This window comes from Manis javanica, chromosome 13 (genome assembly GCF_040802235.1).
Source record: "Manis javanica isolate MJ-LG chromosome 13, MJ_LKY, whole genome shotgun sequence".
NCBI lineage: Eukaryota > Metazoa > Chordata > Mammalia > Pholidota > Manidae > Manis > Manis javanica.
The window spans coordinates 52690207-52709147 of NC_133168.1; the positions used below are offsets into that span (position 1 = coordinate 52690207).

At 38.8% G+C, this 18941-nt stretch overlaps 1 protein-coding gene across 13 annotated transcripts in view; it reads left to right on the top strand.

Moving 5' to 3' along the window:
* EYA4 (EYA transcriptional coactivator and phosphatase 4) overlaps nt 1–18941 on the top strand; it is a 296169-nt gene that overhangs the window by 22075 nt on the left and 255153 nt on the right. For 3 of the 13 annotated variants that reach the window (XM_017660249.3, XM_036994333.2, XM_036994351.2), the window contains exon 1: nt 13473–14835. The exons of 1 other annotated variant lie outside the window; for it this stretch is intronic. The gene's annotated coding sequence lies outside the window, so the exon portion shown is untranslated. Of the gene's footprint in view, nt 1–13470; nt 14836–15523; nt 15937–18941 lie in introns of those variants that run through there. 9 more of the 13 variants (XM_017660250.3, XM_036994301.2, XM_017660253.3 and 6 more) reach the window with 7 other exon arrangements.

Consider the following 18941-nt stretch of genomic DNA (forward strand, 5'->3'; position numbering starts at 1 on the left):
CCTCTGATGCTAAATTAGCAGCCAGACCCATGAACGCAGTTGCTCTCTGACCCTCAGTTACTCTTCACAGAAAACCTGCAGAAATCTGAGTAGAGCAGTCTGTATGCTGCTGGTGTAATTCACTTACCATTTATAGACCTGGCCTCAGTTAGAAAAAGCAGAGTTATTTAGTCATTAAGAAATTCAACCAACCTAGGTACATATTAGGCAACAATTAAATGCTTATTCATTGGCAGGCAAACAAGCAACTTAAAAAAAGGGGGTGCGTAGCAAAATCAATGTTACTGCTGGGGCAGGCCTCAGAGATCATCACTGAGCCAGAGATTGGGAAACAGCGCAGAGAAGTTAAATGCCAGCAAATCGTGGCAGAAATGGACCTGGTACTGAGGGCTATGGATCCCTAATGCAGTGCTTCTTCCACTACGACCTCTGGTCTGTGTATCAGAGGAGAAAAGCAGAGGCATAAAACACAGTATGTTGTGGAAGCTATAAAATTTTATCTCCAGTTGTTAGGAAGAGCTGCATATTTGACTGATAGATACATGCATTAAAATGTATTTCACTCATCTAATCCTATGACTGTATAATGTTTATGACAGCTTCTGCTCTTAGTTTCCAGATATATATTTAATCATTGTATCTTTAATTCTACAAAGAATTGCAGTTTCACTTGCTTGCAGCTGACTCAATAGCTGGACAAGGAGATAAACCCAACTGTTCCATGGTGGTAGATATGCCTATAACAGTCATTATCCTCAGAGTCACACTGCTATTTATGTAGAAGAGCAACAGTACAATTCATGAAGTGTCTAGAACAGAAGTTTCCCTGCCCAGACACAGAACTTGGTTTAGCACTTAACTCCTGTCTGCTCATTAATTTGGAATCCATGAACTTTAATATTATGTTACTTCTCATTTTGATTCAAGCCTGTTAAAATTCTGCTATCAATCACAATTACTGATGTATGTGAACTTTCTAGTAGGAAACAAAACCAAAACATTCTAATGATTGAAAGAAATTACCCTTGTGGTCCTCTTGCACCCAGTAGAGAGTAAATGAGTCTTTTCTAAACCCCACTTTGTATAAACGGACAACACCAAGGTCCAGGAAGCACTGGCCCTACATCTTCCAGGGAGGCTCACGTTTTCCAGTGAACAGGAGGGATGAGTCACAGCCAGGCACAGATGGCATTCCCTATATACTCCCTATTGTACCTAGTCACCACACCATTTGACCTTGTTCTGTGTGTCCTACCATTTCTATAAATTTTTTAAAATAACTGTTTCAAAGTGGGAGATGCTCAGAGATGTAATGAAAAGAGTTACAAGGGGCTGCATGCAAACGAGAATAACCCAAAGCATGGAAATTACAGTTTGGGGAAAAAATGTTTTCTTGGTTTGATGAAAACTTTGCCACTGAATAGAATTTTCCTTTGAGGTTTCTTATTCTGCATAGTTTTTAATGTAATTGGTTCAAGTAATAAAAGTGATACTTAAATATATCTTAAAAAGAAATCTGTCACCAACTATAAAATTTTCATGTTCAGTCCAATTGACTTCAAAGTAATCCCAAATGCTTATTCCCAAGTGACACCTATCAGTCTCCAGCTGTGTTCCTGATGGAGGCTGACATCTGAAACCAACAATTAAAGTTACCTAATGCCAGGACTCTTTAAAATTAAAAGGCTTTACAGTGCCCTATCAAAGTGGCTCATAACCAACTCATACTATGATTGTTTCTGTAAGTGTGTTGGGAGGATTAATTTCTTGACACTCATTTAACATTATAGGAAAAATAATTTTCAGAGCCTGAAGGCCATTCTTTGCCAAATCAGCAGTTTCAAAAGAGTATGTTTTAATGAAAAACTGAAAGTACCATTAAAACTTTTAACTATTTTTTGTGTATTCTATAATCATCCTGGCCTTTTCTCTCATTATCTATGTGACATCAATTAAGGGATATTACTTATATTTAAAACTTGCTTTAAAGTGACATAAACACATGCACACAAGAGAGATGGAGGGCACTCAAGATACATTACCATTCAGATGGAGGAAATGGAGCAACTGTCTCATTCTGTGATGTAGGAGTCTCAAAACTCATGGAGCCATGACTGCCCAAAATCTCAGGAAAGGTGGTTTTAGGAAAACCTAAGGAAATAGCATTACTAGCAAGCTCTAAATTTGATACTGGATTAATTTATTTGTGCAAAAACATTTACTAGGTACCTGCTATGTGTCAGGTCCTCAGATGGTGCTAAATGGTTATGGGTTATGGATGACGTCAAAGGAATTTTTGTGAGATTGTGAGGTGGACCTCTTCAGCTATGATTGCAACTAAAATCAGCAGGCAACTCTTTTATCTAACTACCTTCTTCCCTTCTACTTCCTACCACTTTGGCAGCCTCTTTTCCAACTTCTTCTTCCTTTGATGTTCACTCATAAGAATAAATTACCATGATGACTTAGAACTGATTAAAGAGATTTTTAAAACCTGCATAATGAAATTCTACAACTGTTAGGCACAACACATGATCTATCTGGATATCTGGTAGATTTCCAGTAGGATTCTCAATTTTTCAAAGGTTTCCAGAAGAGCACTATAATCTGTAATAGACTTGTGAATCTTAGTTCCATATTACAAAAACAAAAATAGCATAAATAGCATATAATATTACTTATAAGATTAATCTGTGTTGAAATATAAACTATTTTGGAGAAGGAAGCATACTCTTTTTTTTACTATTGCTTTTTATTTGTTTTAAGAAATAATTTTTTCTGTACCAAAAATTACATTTTACATAATAGGTTTTGTTTTGACATAGATGATAACTGACTTTCACCTAGAAAACAGAATAGGAGAAATGGCACTTTTGAGGTTTACTATCAAACAAGGTACTAAATAGAGAATAGTCAGATAGTATTTTTGAAGATGATCTGGAGAGAGAAATGTTCAGTTAAATATCTTATCTTTTAGATGATATTAGGCCATTCCAGTCTGTGAAAACATTCAGAAGAATATTTTTAATACTGTGTACATTAATAGCTTTATAGAGGTGAAGTTCAGGATGTGGATTGCAAGGCAACTGATTTAGCAAAAAGAATTACAAATGGTACTCTAAGATGATGCGTGTGTCCATTTTATTTTATAAAATGATTGGGGCTCTTCAGTTTCCTCACAAGAAAATTCTAGAGACCTTTCAATAGAAGGCTATTGAGTAAGTTATAAAGAAGCATTTAAGAATATCAAGGCAAAGGAACAGTCTTTGTAAGAAAGGGGTTTCTTTGAGATACAGATTAACTCATATAAAAAACTGGAATTTTGGGGTCAGCTTAATAGGCAGAGATGACTGTTTTGTCTGTTAGGTCATCTCAAATCTCAGGTTACATATACATTTTAAAAACAAGAAGAGAGTCACAGACACCCATTTTCAAACTGGTGTACAGTCCTTGAATGTCCAAAATTCTGGAAGTTCTGAGTTGAGTAATCCTTTAGGAGTTTTAATATAAAAAATTATTCATCACCATTTAACAAAAATGTTAATGATATTAAAATTAGAAATTTGCTGTAATGATCTGAGGGATCCAAATAAAGTACAGATTGCCAAAATGAAGAGACAAAACATTTTCTTTTATGTTTGATCAAGAATGGCACCAAGGCACAATTTGTAGACTCCGTAACAAGCAGTAAGGTTAAACTAGGAGTTAATCTAGCTAGTTACTCATGGTATACAGACCACTGATGGCCATGAGAAGCTATTTCACATAAGCACATACTTCAAAGTTACAATGAAAAGAAAAGGGAACTCAAGCAAGTTTTTATTTGTTTTGAAATACAACACTCAGTGAAGTATTGTTTGCCTATTGAAGCAAATGCATAAACAATGCTGTTGTGGGTTTCATTTGTGAAATGAGTGTAAGCCTTGATGAGCTGTGATGTTTGCTATTTGGAAATAGAAACTACTTTTAATTTTAAGTATTCCTCTGAGGATTGACACAAACGTGAAATAGGTAGGCTCCCCCAAGTAGCTTCAAGTTTGATACTTTCCTCGGCAAGAATTTAAATGATAGCACAAAAAGTGTTTTCCCTGAAAGTTATATGTTGTAGGTTATGAAATTTTATGACAAAATACCCAGCAAAATATTTTTAAATGCTCCTATATTAGAAACATAAAGAAACACTTTCAGTTGTGGCTCAGGGGTACCTAAAGCTGTGAACAGTTTTATCCTCAACCTACATGGCTCATCCTTGTGTGTTGTATACATCATGTTTTGTTTTCAGCTTGAGGGACTTTTGAGTTAAGCATCCCAGGGATGTGTTCAAAATGTATTATTAGCATTGTTTTTCTATTTCATATAAATACAAATAATATGAATATATTTAAACATGACATTGTTGAATAATATAATAAGTAAACATGTATCTAATATAAATAAAGTATTGGTAATATTTATCTAATATTGATAAAGCACTCCCATTATAAAATCTTTGAATTTTGTTTTGATACTAAACGTGAAACTATAAATTCAAGTCCTGCCTCACTCTAAAAATAGTGAATATAAATTTTAAATTAAAAGAAAATTAGATATACATAGCACATCTGGTTTATTCTTATCTGCCAGTTGTAGCTTGCTGCTGAATTGATACCCAACTTCTCATAGGCAGTGTTAGTAGAAGAGGTCAGGTCACATTCTCTTGATTCCTGAAATGTGATAACCTGAATAAATGGATCTCATTCATTCCATCTTTGTAATAATATGCTGAATTATATACAGTATGAAATCTATACTAAAGAATTGTTTTATGGGTTTCTGATTTTAACCAGACAACACAGGTGCTACAAAGAATCAATCTGAAAAACAGAAAAAAAGAGGGTACATAAGAAAAGTGAGTCTTGCCCATTATGTTGCATATTTTATAAAAATAATATTAACCTTAGAGAGTTCCTGTTAAACGTTTGGCATCCACAGGCACAATAACACAGCCAGAAATTATATGCTCAGTGACTTCAGTCAGTGTGGGAAGAGTTGAGGGACCTGTATTCTACTTTCATTTCCCCAAAAGTTAATGAGTAAATCACTTAACCTCTCTGTAGCTCGAGAATGAGAAGTCTGGGCCAGATTTAGATCAAGCCTATTTATAGGTTTATAAACTCAGTTATTCTGTGACAATCATTACCTTACTGTTATTGAGAAAAAAAAAGAAATCAACTATCTGGAACATTTTGGTGGGTTGCTGACAAGGGTGGAATAATCAAGTTAGAGAAAAAGTGGAAGGAATTACTTCATAAAAATGAATGATAGATTTTAAAGACTGAAAAAGTCCTACAATTCTAGCCCTGGATACACTTTGATGATCTTTGCCCTATTTTTTTTATTACATAGTCATTCAAAATAGCGGGAACACTTTTAAAACCTATTTATTTAGAGACAGCTTATATGGATAAAATATGATTAGAAAACAAATTGAAAGCAGGTGAGAAAAAAGAAAGGCAAGAGCGGACCTCAAATGGTGTAGGGCGAGGCTAATACAAAAAGACATTTCAGAGCAGCCTATGTCTTGGCTGGGGATGAATCAGTGCCAAATGTGACTTCTTTGTCTTCATAAAAAAGACAGTGTGTGATGCCATGAACTCCCAACAAAGCCTATGAAGTAGAAGGAATCACTCCTTTCACTGGTCTTTTCCATTAGGATTTCTTGTGTCTCTTTTTTAAAAAAATTATAGCTATGTCAATTAATACAAAGATATATTTCAATGAGACCCAGGCACTAACAAGAGGCTCAGGCAGTATTTATATAGTACATATATTAAAGAGTTTTGTCATTGATTTATTCAACTCATTTTTATGTAGTGCCTACTGTAAGATTCTGCTTTAAGCACAGTACAGGATTCAAAGATTAAAAAGATGGAGCCTGTCTTCAACATGCTTCCAGTAGTCATCATATCAGATCGACTATTATCCACACCTAAGACACACACACCCATGGAGGGCATTCATAAGAAAGACCAAAGCCCACCCTTGGCCACGTAGCTGAGTGGAAATCCAGCCGATAGTGTTGGAAAGACAGGAATGGACCACAGACTGGAGGCTCTGAAATGTAGGCATAAGGGCTTATTTCCTTCAACTATGAAGTAGTGACAAGAATAGAACTGTGTTGTAAAGTGAGTAATCTAATAGGAGACATGGGGAAAGGCATTAGAAATGGGAAAACCAATTGAATGGCTAGTTAAATAATCTGTGTGAGAGTAAATTAAGCAGAGATTAAATTAGAGGGAGGGATAAAGCAAAGTTTATTGTAGTGGAAACTGCAGGACTCAGCTATTGATTGGGTGAACAAGGCTAAGGAATGAAAGGGCTCATTTCCACCTGTCGGTGGCTGAAGGTAATTGTGCCATTAGTAGGTACAGGTACATACGGAGAGTTGTGTCTAATTTTGACAAAGGGTAGAAGAGAAAGGCAATGGCTTCTGTGTTGTATTGAACTGTATATATTCCTAGACATAAATACTCTCCATGATCAAAGACTGGGCCCAATGGTACCTCCTTCCTTCCCTCAGTTGAAGGCTCTGCTCTGAACTAAAATAGCCTGCTTGTCAATGTTTCTCTTAAGTAGTTTGACACTTTCTCCCTCGTGTAGTAACTATTTTTAAATGCCCTATTTTCTACTCTAGCCTGAAAATTTCTGGAGGATGGGAACTGTCTGTTTCATCTCTCTACTTCCTTACACTGAGTTAATATGAATGCTGAGAGCAGATACTAAGGACCATCCACATTTAAGTAGCCAGAGGGGATTCAATGAAAAGATAAAGAAGAGTGTTCAGAAGGGTGGGAGTGACGGAGGTCAGAGCCAGACCCACCAGAACCAAGGACTAGAAAATTCCAGTGCGGAGCTTGTCAGTGGGGCCATTCACTAGAGAATTGGTCTGTGAATAGGATGGAGGAAAGGATTCGACAGTGGAAGAAGGTTTGAGAATTTGGTATCCTGACACCAGGACAAAATTGAAGCAATGACACCAGGCCCTTGAATTCCTTGGGACTGATCTCCTGGGTGGCTTTAGTTCTGGAAGTTATGAACAATTTTTTGGCATTAGGGCCAATTAGGGGAAAAATATTAAATGTTTATGGTTTTCTTTCTTTTTTAAAAATTCATTCAATATTAAAAAAGCTTCATTGGCTACAGTGGGGCAAAAGGTGCTTTCTTGTAACTTAGCTGCCTCTTACTTGAAATTAGTTAGAGGAATGTGATATTATTTTAACCACTCACCTATTCAAACGAGGCAGAATTGAAGAGCAACAGCACAAAGGCCTTCCAGGGGCTTTGTCTCACGTGGGTATATAGCACTTTGGAGACCACGAAGTTTTTTTCACGTGCACTAGCTTATTTCATTCCTTGAAATAAAGGAATGTAGATTCATTTTTTTTTTGTTCCAGATGGGTAACTATGGCTCACTTTAAGTCAAAATCAAGATAGCAAGGAGAAGTAAGGCTGGATTGGTTCACTGAGTTCAATGCAGTAAGAAAAAGTGCTTATAATGTCCCAGGACTGTGTGAGGCAGCACCAGTAGGGAGAGAAATAAAGGGCAGTCATGCTGAACCTCCCTTCCTGTCTTTTTCTAACTCAGCCCTCCCTCTCCTGTCTTGGTGGGTTGTGCTTCCCTCCTAGGCCACATGCCCAAATCTCTCTGCTTTGTTGAACTGATCAACTGCTTTGGAAATTTTATCATGAAGCTAGAATGGTCCAACACAGATCTTGACATGAAGGACACATGGACAAAACTTTATCTCTGCAAACGTGGGATAGTAAAAAGTAGAATACAAAATACGGAAGTTGTTTTGAGCTTAAAGAGTGTATGGAATCGCCAAAAGGGGATCCTATGTGAATTGGCATTCCCCAAAACCAAATGAAGCAGACAGGAGGAGGGTCCCCATCACACTGATGTTCTCTGCTTCTCTATTGCCATCAGATTATCCACTGGAGTCTGGCCATCCTTCCTTTAATCACACAATTTCTATTTTTGTTTTTCAACAAATATGTATCATGTGCTAGATAGAAGCTACTGTTCATGAGAAGGAAAAGAAGATGCAAGATACTGGTTTGCAACACATATTCTGGGTAGTTCACTGTTGGGTTAAGGTGTTTGCACTTTATTAAACAGACATTTGGAGTTTACTGGAGATTTTTAACTGAGGAAAGAGCTATACTTTCGGGAAAGAGAAACTCATATCTCTGTCTAATGGGTTGGCAGAGGAAAGCCTAGACAAGGAGGATGCCAATTATGAAAGAAGAGGCAGACGCAGGACTGGGCTTGGGGAGGCAGCACTGTTAAAGCAATGGAAGGATATAAGAGGAGACACTGCCAATACAAAATAAACTTGTCTTATTGACTTATTGTCTGTGAAAAGTAAGAGAGAGGAGTGACAAATGAATTCAAAATGTTGAGCCTCATTGAAGATAGTGCCATTAAAAAAATTTAGTCAAGAAGAGTAGTTGGTAGGAAGAGAGAAGATGAGTGGTACCTTGAGCATGGAGCATATTCAGCTTGGGATGTCAAGAGGACCTGCAATTGAGGATGCCAGCCTTCTGGGAAGCTTTATGACCTTAACCCATTTAGAGGTGAAAGAAGAGATTATAGAAGTAAATGAAATTGTAAAAAGAGAGAATACAGCAAAGAGAGAGAAGAGAACTTATGTCTAGGTCTATTTTTTATTTCAAGTAAGAGAAAAGAGGAAGCTCTGTAGGAACTAGAAAAGCAGCAGAGAAGGCTGATGAAAGTCAGCAGAAGGCTGCTGTCAGTAATAGCAAATTCTTCCTGGAAGTCAAGGGTGATGAAGTCTAAAAAATGACCATTACAAGCGCATTGACAACCTTAAAGAGAGTAGTCTCAGTAAAAGGAGGGGACCAGAAGTCAGATTTCTAGATTGAAGTGGTGTTGAGAAGTAGATGCACTGAGTGCTGACCACTTATTTTGGGAGGGTTGCTGGCAGAATAAAGGAGTCAGGTAAACAGAACTCATTTTAATATGTGTTAGATTGGGGTTGCTGAGAATATAAACCTAAAATTGAAAAAAAATGTATAAATAAATTGTTTTGACATGTTTGTGCTCTAAAATATAGAAGGAAGAATGGATATTATAAAGTTTTCTTCACAATTTTCAGTGATATAATATTTTTACTAAAAATATTCATTCTAAATGGTTTGTTACAATTTAGCAATCTTTCTCACTTTGAGATGTTCTAAAATAAATCAATATTGTAGTTAACCATGCCAAATGCATTACATTAAAATAGCTGAATGTATTTATTTGCCCTCTATGAAGTAAAATTCCTCTTTCCACTGATCAAAGAATTGTGCATTTGGGCACTTTCAAATTATAATCAGTGGACATTTTTCATAAGCAAATAAACATCATAAGGATATATAATGAAGAGTTGTATAAAAAAGATTAATTGGATCTTTCCTATTTTGAAATATAAGTAGTTATAAGCCAAATAAGTAAAAAAGAACAACATATTGTTCATATTTTGACTACTATTATCATTTAAGATTGTGTACAGAAAGTACGTGAGAAATCAGGGTTGTTACAGTATGCCAAAACAAACACTATGTGAAGTGAAAATAGAGAAAAAAAATTACACACAAGTTTGTTAAAATATGAAAGTAGCCTGAGTTGGTGGGAATTTGCAGTGAAGCCAAAACAAAACGCCACAGAAGAAAAAGAAAGGACTCATACTAGTATGTTAATGAGACCACACCTGGAACAATACATTGAATGTGGGATCCATCTAACACAAATGAACGCCTAGGAAACTGGAAATAGTTTAGAGACAAGCAATAGGGATGATTAAGGGCTTGGAGGGACTGAACTGAAACAAGATTAAAAGGCCTTACAGTTGTTTAATGTGGCTAAAAGATGACTAAAAGTGGGCATGATATCTGTTTATAAACATCTGAAGGTTGGGTGTAAACATGAAAGATAGAGTAGAATTGCATAATATGGTACTAAAGGATTTAACTTGAGAAAAAATTTCAAGAGAGAATTTAAAGTAAATAGAATGAAGCTGTCTTCCAGAGACTGTGCATTTCCTTTTCTTTAGAGATTTTGCCAAGAATGAGGAAGTTTAGTAGAGTGCCCAGCAGAAGAGAATGACCCAACAGGTCCCCTGCAGATCTGATTTCTTCACTTTCACAAACCAGTAGAAACCTTTTTAAGCTTGGTCTGTTTGAACAACATTACTCAGAAAGTGTGTTTATTTATAGATTTTTAGAAAACCAGCAGCAAAGCACTTTAGATTCCTAGGTAATCGTGTTTTATCCTCATTTATTCCTGTACACTGTCTTGGTAGAGTAGAAAACAGCGTTAGACTTAGTTTGTATTGATGCTGGCCTCTAAAAGGCCATTCTCTCAAAGCTCAGAGTTTGGCTCAAAATTTACTAAGAAGCAACTGAAAGACTTTTTTTTTTTTTTTTTTTTTAAGAATTGCGTATAATTCCAGTTGGAGTTGAAAGGTATACCAGCAGAGTAACTCAAGAGATCTATTTTGGGATTATTTCTACAAGCATCCAGTCTTCTGTTTTCTTTTTCCATGAATGTAGTATCGTATTCCATTTTTTTTAGCCTGAAGCTTGTTCTTACTAAAGTGATGGAATGGTTTTCCCTTAAGGTTACTTTTAAATAAAATTAAAATAAAGATTATGTTTTGGATTATGAACTCCTAGAGGGCTTTGTTTGTTTGATTTATATAAAACCCAATACCAAAACAGCACCATGCACCCTTGAAAAATAAACAAACTGTACATAATAACTGCAGAAGCACCCCACACTGAGGGGTTGGTTAAAGGAATTGCTAATAAGTAAATACTATATTTCTACTGATTTTCATTATAAAGTCACATTTTTCCTCCTTCTGCTACAAATGTCCTTTCTCAGATTAAGTTGAACCTTTATGGATATCCTGACGGCCTGGTTAATGTCATGTAGAACCTGCGAGTGTTCTGAATCACTTCCAGAATATTCCAGCAGATTTGCCTCCAAAATTTCTCCAGATGTTCTTTTCAGGTTCTTTGAGCTTCTTGCATTGTTTTACTTTTTCCTCTCTTGATTGCTTTGTAGAACTTTGTTGCAGTACCAGACTGGGCCAATAGATGCTGCCACTTAATGATGTTAACTGTTGAAAGTTTTCCAGTTGTCAAGGCCTAGGGTTAAGTGTGTGTGTTGAGGGAGCCGGATGAAGGGGAGAGTAATGGGTAACTGGTATAGTCTTTTAGGAAAGTAATTTGGTTTTTAATTGTGTGCTTATAAATTATTTTAATTTTACCACAAGATGATAAGAAAAATAATAAAAAATAAATTATTAAAAAGACATCTCAAGTTCAGATACTTCAAGTATATTTTAGGCAAAGAAATCAATAATACAATGAAACCAGAATTTTTAAACCAATAAGTCTTTTCTTGAAGATCTAATTGGCTTTATTAATAAGTCTTTTCTTGAAGATCTAATTGGCTTTATTAAGCATTTCATAAATCAAGCAAGATCCTATCTAGCAAGTAGGACCTGAGACTTAAAAATAGCATATCAAGTATCTTGGACTCAACATTTCTCTACAGTAATGGAAATAAAAGTTTTGAATATATGTTTTGGAAAAGCTAAGGAATATAAGTAATGTAATTCTTTAAGTCAATGTTTCTCAAATTCTTATGTGAGGTAATTTTAGGTGGTATAGTATAAATAATTTTTGATTCCATAATATAGATTCATTTGCAAGATCATCTCTTTATGGCAAATTGTATTGGTTTTCCACTCAGGAAGATAAAAAAACATTTCCTTTGTCAGGTAATTTTATTTAATAAAAATAGTTTATTTAAAGAAAAATGGTAAGCTAATAATATTACTGGTGACACGGCAATAATTACAAAAGTGGTTTTCAATAGAAAGCTGGAAATAATGCCTTGTTTAAACAAGCAATACATTTTTGCTATACAACGTTAAAATTCTTTGTTTACTGTGTTCAACTTATTTCAAATGTGGACTGAAAATACAACATCTTAGATGATTCCTATTGGTATTGTTGTAACATACGTATATATATATAAGACCAGATGGATTCGAAGGTAATAGTAAGAGATTGAATAATTGTGATACAATTGTGATATAATTTGGGGTTTTTGGATAATTTCTCAAATGCATTCTTAGGCAGATGTATGAGAAATGTGGGAACAAAGTAACTTGAACACAAGGTAAATATTGCTGAAAATCTGATTTTAGAAGGAAATAAAGAAATATTCTAAAAAAAATGTGTATGAGAATATGCTGTGCTAAAGTATGAATTTTTATTATATCCAAATTATGCATCTCCCCACCTTTGTTTAGAGGTGAAACTAACACATAATCTTTTACACCAAAATGAAATTCAAAATTTTGTGGCCTTAGGAAGAGAGCATTAGATTCAATATTGTACTTAATTTTTGCATGATATTTGCTCTAATCACTGAGCATTCTTTGACACTGAATAATTTTTATAAAACATTAAAATTGCATATTTGGCCTGAAACATATACACTGTATTAAAAATTATTCCTATTTTTCTATGACCACTAATAATAATAACAGGATCACAGTGGCTAAGAAGGGTCTTTGGGGTTACACAGAGGCTTTTAAATCTTAGGTTTGCCATTTACTATGAAGTTGCTAAAAATTCTGAACCCTTACTTTTCTCACTTGTAAAATGGGGGGAAATAAGGTCTGCAAAGTCAGTCAAATCTGCCCACTGATATTTCCATCTTAAGTGTATATTAACTGGTATCTTCAGGCCAGAATGTGCTCTAGAGCATGTTTCAAATCCTCTTTGCACCAAATCCACCACTCGAACCCTTCCTACCTCGAAAACCAGAAAAGGGAACATTATGCCTGGGGGGCATCCAAGCCCTCCAAAATAAATCTGCTGGGAAGAATACCACCCAGTGAGTGGTGAGAGCAGAAATGAGTGCCTTTATCATTCTAAAATTACTTCACCTTTTCCATTGCCTGTTAATAACAGCAGATAATGCCCCACTAATTAAAAAATGAACTGTAATTACAAGTTTCAATGTTGGTTTTGCCTTTGAACTTGACAGTGTTCATGTCAGTTGCATAAAACCAAGCTGAAGAAGAGAGGGAAGTCTTTTTCTGAACTTATACAGAATATAACTTAGATGGCAATATATTAAAACTCCATTTTCTTTGAATGGGAATAATTTCTACTGGTTAACTTGCTGTCTTCAGGCTACAACTAAGGCAGTGTGAGGGGCTGCTTCCTGAATCATAGACTTTGTCATTAGACACCATATCGTTTGTCTTCTGGAAAAGTTACTTGGGTTTCTTTGGGCCTCAGTTTCCTTGCCACTTATACCGGTTTAAATAACAACCCTAGAATAGAGACCATGGAGTTGTGAAAATTAAATGAACTCATATATACCATAGGTAACCAGTATAATGTCTGACATTCAGCAAATTACAACACTTATAATCTATGTGGCAGTTAAAGAAGATGCTCCTAAAATAGGCAGAAGGTTTTAGGAAGAAGTGGTTAAATGGACACAAAATTTATGTATTGTTTATTGACTACTTTGCGGCAGCCTTTTGTGAAACACACATGTGCACATATAGAATATTAAATTCTATGCGGGTTTATAATCCATGCGCACATCATGAAATGTCACTTCAGCAGTCTGCCTGGGGAACCTCTGACGCCGCATTGGAAGTCAGTCTTTGCTGCTTGACCTTTGGGTGTCCAGGAGGGACGCCTCTACCTGCACCCAGCGTTGGAAAGGGCCCAGGTCTTCCCAGCGCGGCCTATCCCCAGACTGCTTACTTATTCCTAGCATATATCTTCAAGGAAAAGGGCATTTCCTCCCTTCGGAGAAGCTCCCCGTCTGGCGTGGGTTGGTTTTTATTTTATGTTGCTGCAAGCACAAGCAGCGAGGTCCCTTCTGTCTCCTCCCTTGGGGTAAGTGGAAAGAGTCCAGCAGGAGGCCCGCAGCGGCCTACACTGGGCACGGGTAGCGACAGAGTTAGAAGGTAACTCGTGGGCTGCCCCGCAGAAGCAGGTGGGGGACCAACAGCGGTTCCCTGAGCCTCGGGAGGGAGGGTGGCCGCGGTCGGCGCCAGGCCGGTGGGGGCGGGGTTGGGGCGGCGCGGAGGGCGCTAAGATTACCGCGGAGCCACGGGGGACGCCCAGGGCTCCGCGCGGCCCCCACGCGGGATCGCAAACGATGACAACAGGCAGTCACCCGAGCTCGAATAAAAGGAGTGGCCCCCCGCGCGCCGCTGCCCCCCACTGCCGACCCCGAGGTCCCCGGCGGCCTCCAGTGGTCGAGGGCGCCGGCGGCGGCGTCCCCCGCCCCCAACCCCGCGCGCAAGTGCGAGGCTGCCCGCCGCGCGGCGCACGCTCCGCCGCGCTCGGCTTCCGCGCAGAACTTGGAGCCCACGTGAAGTTGTCGCTCTCCTTTCAGAGGGGGACAGAGCTTCGGCAAAAGCTGGGGAGTGAGGACTGCCGTGTCCGCGCGCGAGCTCTCTTTTCTTCTCCTCCCTGCCAGTCCTCAGCCCGAGTTTGGCTGCCCTCCTTTCCTCCTCCCCCTCGGAGCCGCTCCCCCCGCCCCGCTTCTCCCCCACTCGTGGACGCTATTTGTTGGGGGGTGGCCGAAGGGGATGTCCTGTTTTCGCCAGAGGCACAGCGCGGAGGGGAGACTTCGGCACTGGAAGGAGCGAGAGTAAATACCTAAATACAGAGGCACAGATTCGCGGCTGGGACGGGCACTCGAACCTCCGGATCCCGAGGCGGTCCGCGCGGCGGGAGGTGAGTGTCCCGTCTTCCGACCCCCGGCCGCGGGGCTCGCGGGGTCTGGGCTTGAGGGAGCCTGTAGACTCTGCGGGCCAAGTGCGCGCCGCGCCGCCGGGGGCCGGAGCGCTGGGGACCGCGGACGCGCGGCGGGACGTTGTATCGGCGCTGGAGTCCCAGGCGGCGCTCGCAGGCGGAGGCCCGGCTGCTCCGGCCGCAGGGGTGCCCTTTGCCCGGGAGGGTGCCCCCTCCGGCCCCCGCATCCTGAGGGACCCCTCTGGGCCTCCTGGTCTCCCGCGGGGCAGGCGCGCAGCCGGCGCCCGGCGAGGTGCGCCGCTCGCTACCTGTCCTTCTCTCCAGCCTCGCAGAGAGGCTCGCGCCCCGGCATCCACCCTACATCCTTCCTGTGACATTTGTTACTTTGTGATGACCCCCTAGATAAGCCAGCCGCAAGGATGCTGACCCAGGCCCCAGGGCGGGCCCCAGACGCCCGGGGATTTCGCGGTGTTGGGTGCGTGTGTACGTTCAGTGCATGTGTTAGAATCTCGAGGCAGAAACCGGCCTTTTAAACGTCGGCCGTCCTCCTTTAATAGTTTTTCTATGGCGTGGACCGAATGTCTCCTGCAGTTTGCCAGGGTCCGTGAAACTAGAGGCGCCTTGTCAGAGCAGTCGCGTTCATTGGCCCGGGACGCGGATGCCATGGAGGGATTATAACTTCTCCCAGCGAAGGACCTGGCTGGGGAGAGCAGGTTTTCTCTTGTTGCAAAGCCTGCCGGGTCTGGGTCTGGGGTAGCTGCGGTTTTTGAAACGGCTCGCTGTTTTAGCCTCTTTAAGCGGAATTTAGAAGTAGACCGGGTGTTTGCATGTTTTATTTTGCGCCGCACAGAAGCCAGAACTTCCGTTGAGTAGCACTTTAAAGATGTTTCTTTCTTTGTAAATATTATTCCGAAGAGTTTGGAGCTGTGAGAGAATTTGCGGACCGAGTCGCATGACTGAGCTACGGCGAAACCGGAGAGAGCTCAGTTTCTGTCACCTCTTCCGTAGTTGGGGTGCAGTGTCGCCCCTCACCACCACCTCTGTTTCCTGTCCCCTTGAAGGCTGATGGGGTTTATGCTTGGGGTGAGTGCGTCTAGGAGGGTGTTCTTGGGAGACGGGCTTCTCCCTTTTGCCCCCCGCTCCTCTGCCCGGCGGTGCAGAGCGGGCAGAGTCATTCATGAATCTTAACCCGCGGGCAGTGAGAAGGGTGAGGGCCCTCGGCTTCTTCTGCCGGGGTGCGGAAGAGCGACGGGGCGTGTGTTTTGGTTTCAGAGCAGTTCCACGTGGAGCACCTCCGTGTGCGTGTGTGCTGTGTACTTGATCTGTGAGGAGGTAACAGGAGTCTCGTGTTCAAACCCAGTGGGCCGTTGGCCATTAATTTGCTTTCCTGGCTGTCATTACAGACACTTCCAAAATCTGATACCTAAGAGAACCAACAGGTTAGGTTTCACATTAAGAGCTCATACTTAACAGTTTTCTTTCTCCCTTACCCCTTTTGGCTTGGCACCCTGGGATCAATGTAATTGATGGAACGCAGCATATCTTCTGAATATGGCATTTTGTTTCTCTTCTCACCGGTGGCCACTCTTTGCACGCTCCGGCGTTTGTCAGCTTCAGTGCGGGCTCCTGCGGGACTTAGGCGGGAGCCTTTAACAACCGCAGACTCTCCTACAGCTTCTGAAATTTCATTTACACGTAGGTGATTGACAGTATTGAAGGTTGAAGATGGGTTTTTTTTTTTGTTGTTGGTTGTTTTTATTTTTATTTTTAAAATCTTATCCGGAGAAGGATTGTACTTGATAATCTTTCCCGGGTAGAATTTAGTTTTAAACAGAAACATTGCCTCTTTTTTACCCCCAATATTTCTGGCCAGCTTAGAGCTGAAGAACCACAAATTAGGCAAGGGGGCGGGGAGAGAATCCTAAAATAAAATATTTGATACGTGGTATGGAGCGTTTTAGGAGACTGTATTCAAGGGTATTTTGTATTTTTTTTTTAAATAACGTTATCACAAAAAAATAAGATGCAGTTAGTAACAAGAGACAAATGTTTTATATGGAGCAGGAATGCCAGAATCTGATTTTTATGGCATCAATACCAAATGCAGATACAACACATCCATTTTTATTGTTATTATGAATCATAAAAATAGTTTGTTCCACTTGATTAAACCTTGTAAGCCTTTCAGAGTTAAACCAATTTTTAGAAATGACTGTTCAAGAAAGTTAAAACCTTTTACAGTTACAAATCTGAAAGCAATATAATTAGATTATCTGGAAACTGTCCCTTTTTTCTTATTATTAGGGAAATATCCTTGTCTTTCAGAATAACTGGAGGTCTAAAATGAATGTGGTTTTCACAAGCATGTTTTCCTTTGTCAATTACCTGAAAATAGTATGCTTCAACATTTTAAGACCATCATAATTAGAGGTTCCTTGACAATTATAATTTAAATTAAACGATTTACTTTATTATGCTCTTTTTATTACTGTTTTATTGGATATAAGAAACTTAATTCTCCTTTACAAAGTGAAAAGCTTTATGTATATATACATATTCATAGCTTATGTTTACTTTAAATAATATGGTTAAGTTTAAAAATTAAAAAAACACTAAGATTTGTATAAAAAGAAATTGGTTCAAAGACCATCATTATTTTTATTAAGAAATACAGATGCTGCATTGTAGAGGGTTTTTACAAGCTAGTTGGAAAAAATTGTCATTGCATGAAAGTTTCTTTTTTTGAGGGGAGACTGGCAGTTGAGTAGTTTGTCATTTTGCTGTAATTTATTTTTTCTTTTAAAAAATCTCTTTGAGTTGGAAAAAAAGAAAAAAGTTCTCCATTTCTAAGAGCTTTCTTTTTATTTATGTTGTCATTTGGGGTGTAAATAAATTTTACATAGCCATGGGAAATAGAGTGTCTAGCTTCCTGCTCTCAGTCTCTGTTGCAAGCTCTAAATGACTGATGGCTGTGTCTAAAAATATATTTATGTGGCTTGATATTTCATTTTTTAAAAGATGTATGCTCTGGAATTAAATTTTCCATAATTTTTAGAAAAATAGAATGGTAGAAAAACCCTAACTATTGTTACAAATAGTTAGGATGTTGGAAAGTTCATACTCTAATTTTCAAATAATATTAAACTTACTTCACCCAGTGGAACCTCATACTTTTTTATATAGAATTTAAGAAGAGGGGAGATAATCCTTTGTGAGACTTAGTGAAGTGTTAAGTAATTTAAGAGTCCAAGTATTTATTAGGTTTTGTCATTCTTGTTTTTTTTTTTTCCTACTAGGTAAATGTAGGAACACTGAACATTCAGTAAAAACAGGCCCCCCTTTATAAGGAGTTTATTCACCATAGTTCTGTATTGCAGCTGCTGATCATATTTCATGGAGCTGTTAAAGCACTTAAAACCTAAAATTAGGTACTGTCTGGTTGTAAATATTTCAGGTCACTCATTTAAGAAGCAAACAGAACAGCATGTTATCAAAAGTGGAAGAGGTTTTGAATCCTCTCATTGAAGAGCTGAACGAAGCAGACACCTTGTTATTTTTTCAGTGAGAATATAATCAGGACAATTTCTTTTTCAAATGGATATTACTCTTACATATTCTAAACTCTTAAAATGTGTCTACCTGTAGCATATCTTAAACTAATTGTATTCAGAAATACAATTGGGAGATCTTATTACATTGGTTACTAAGTGAATAAAATCAACACTGGGAGCAATGGAATGGTGTTACAGTGTACCTGCTTCTCTCATGAATTTTTCTCCGTAAACTATAGAGTGACATGATTTTCAGTCATTTGTTTTAGAGATAGATAGGATGCAATAGTGTATTTAACTGCAGTGTGTGTACTACTGCATTTTGCAGTTAGATGCGTTTTAATGTGGGGGAAGCCGAATATTCATTAAGTTGTACATAGAGCCAAACTTGAAGTCAATTTAGTTTGAACTTGAGTGGAAGAAAATAAATAAGAATCACATATTCAAAAGCAGCAAAAGCAACTTTGATTGCTTTTAAGAGCTTTGAAGACTTTGTAAACATTACTGTCCCCTAATATTGCTTGTGGCACTGCACAT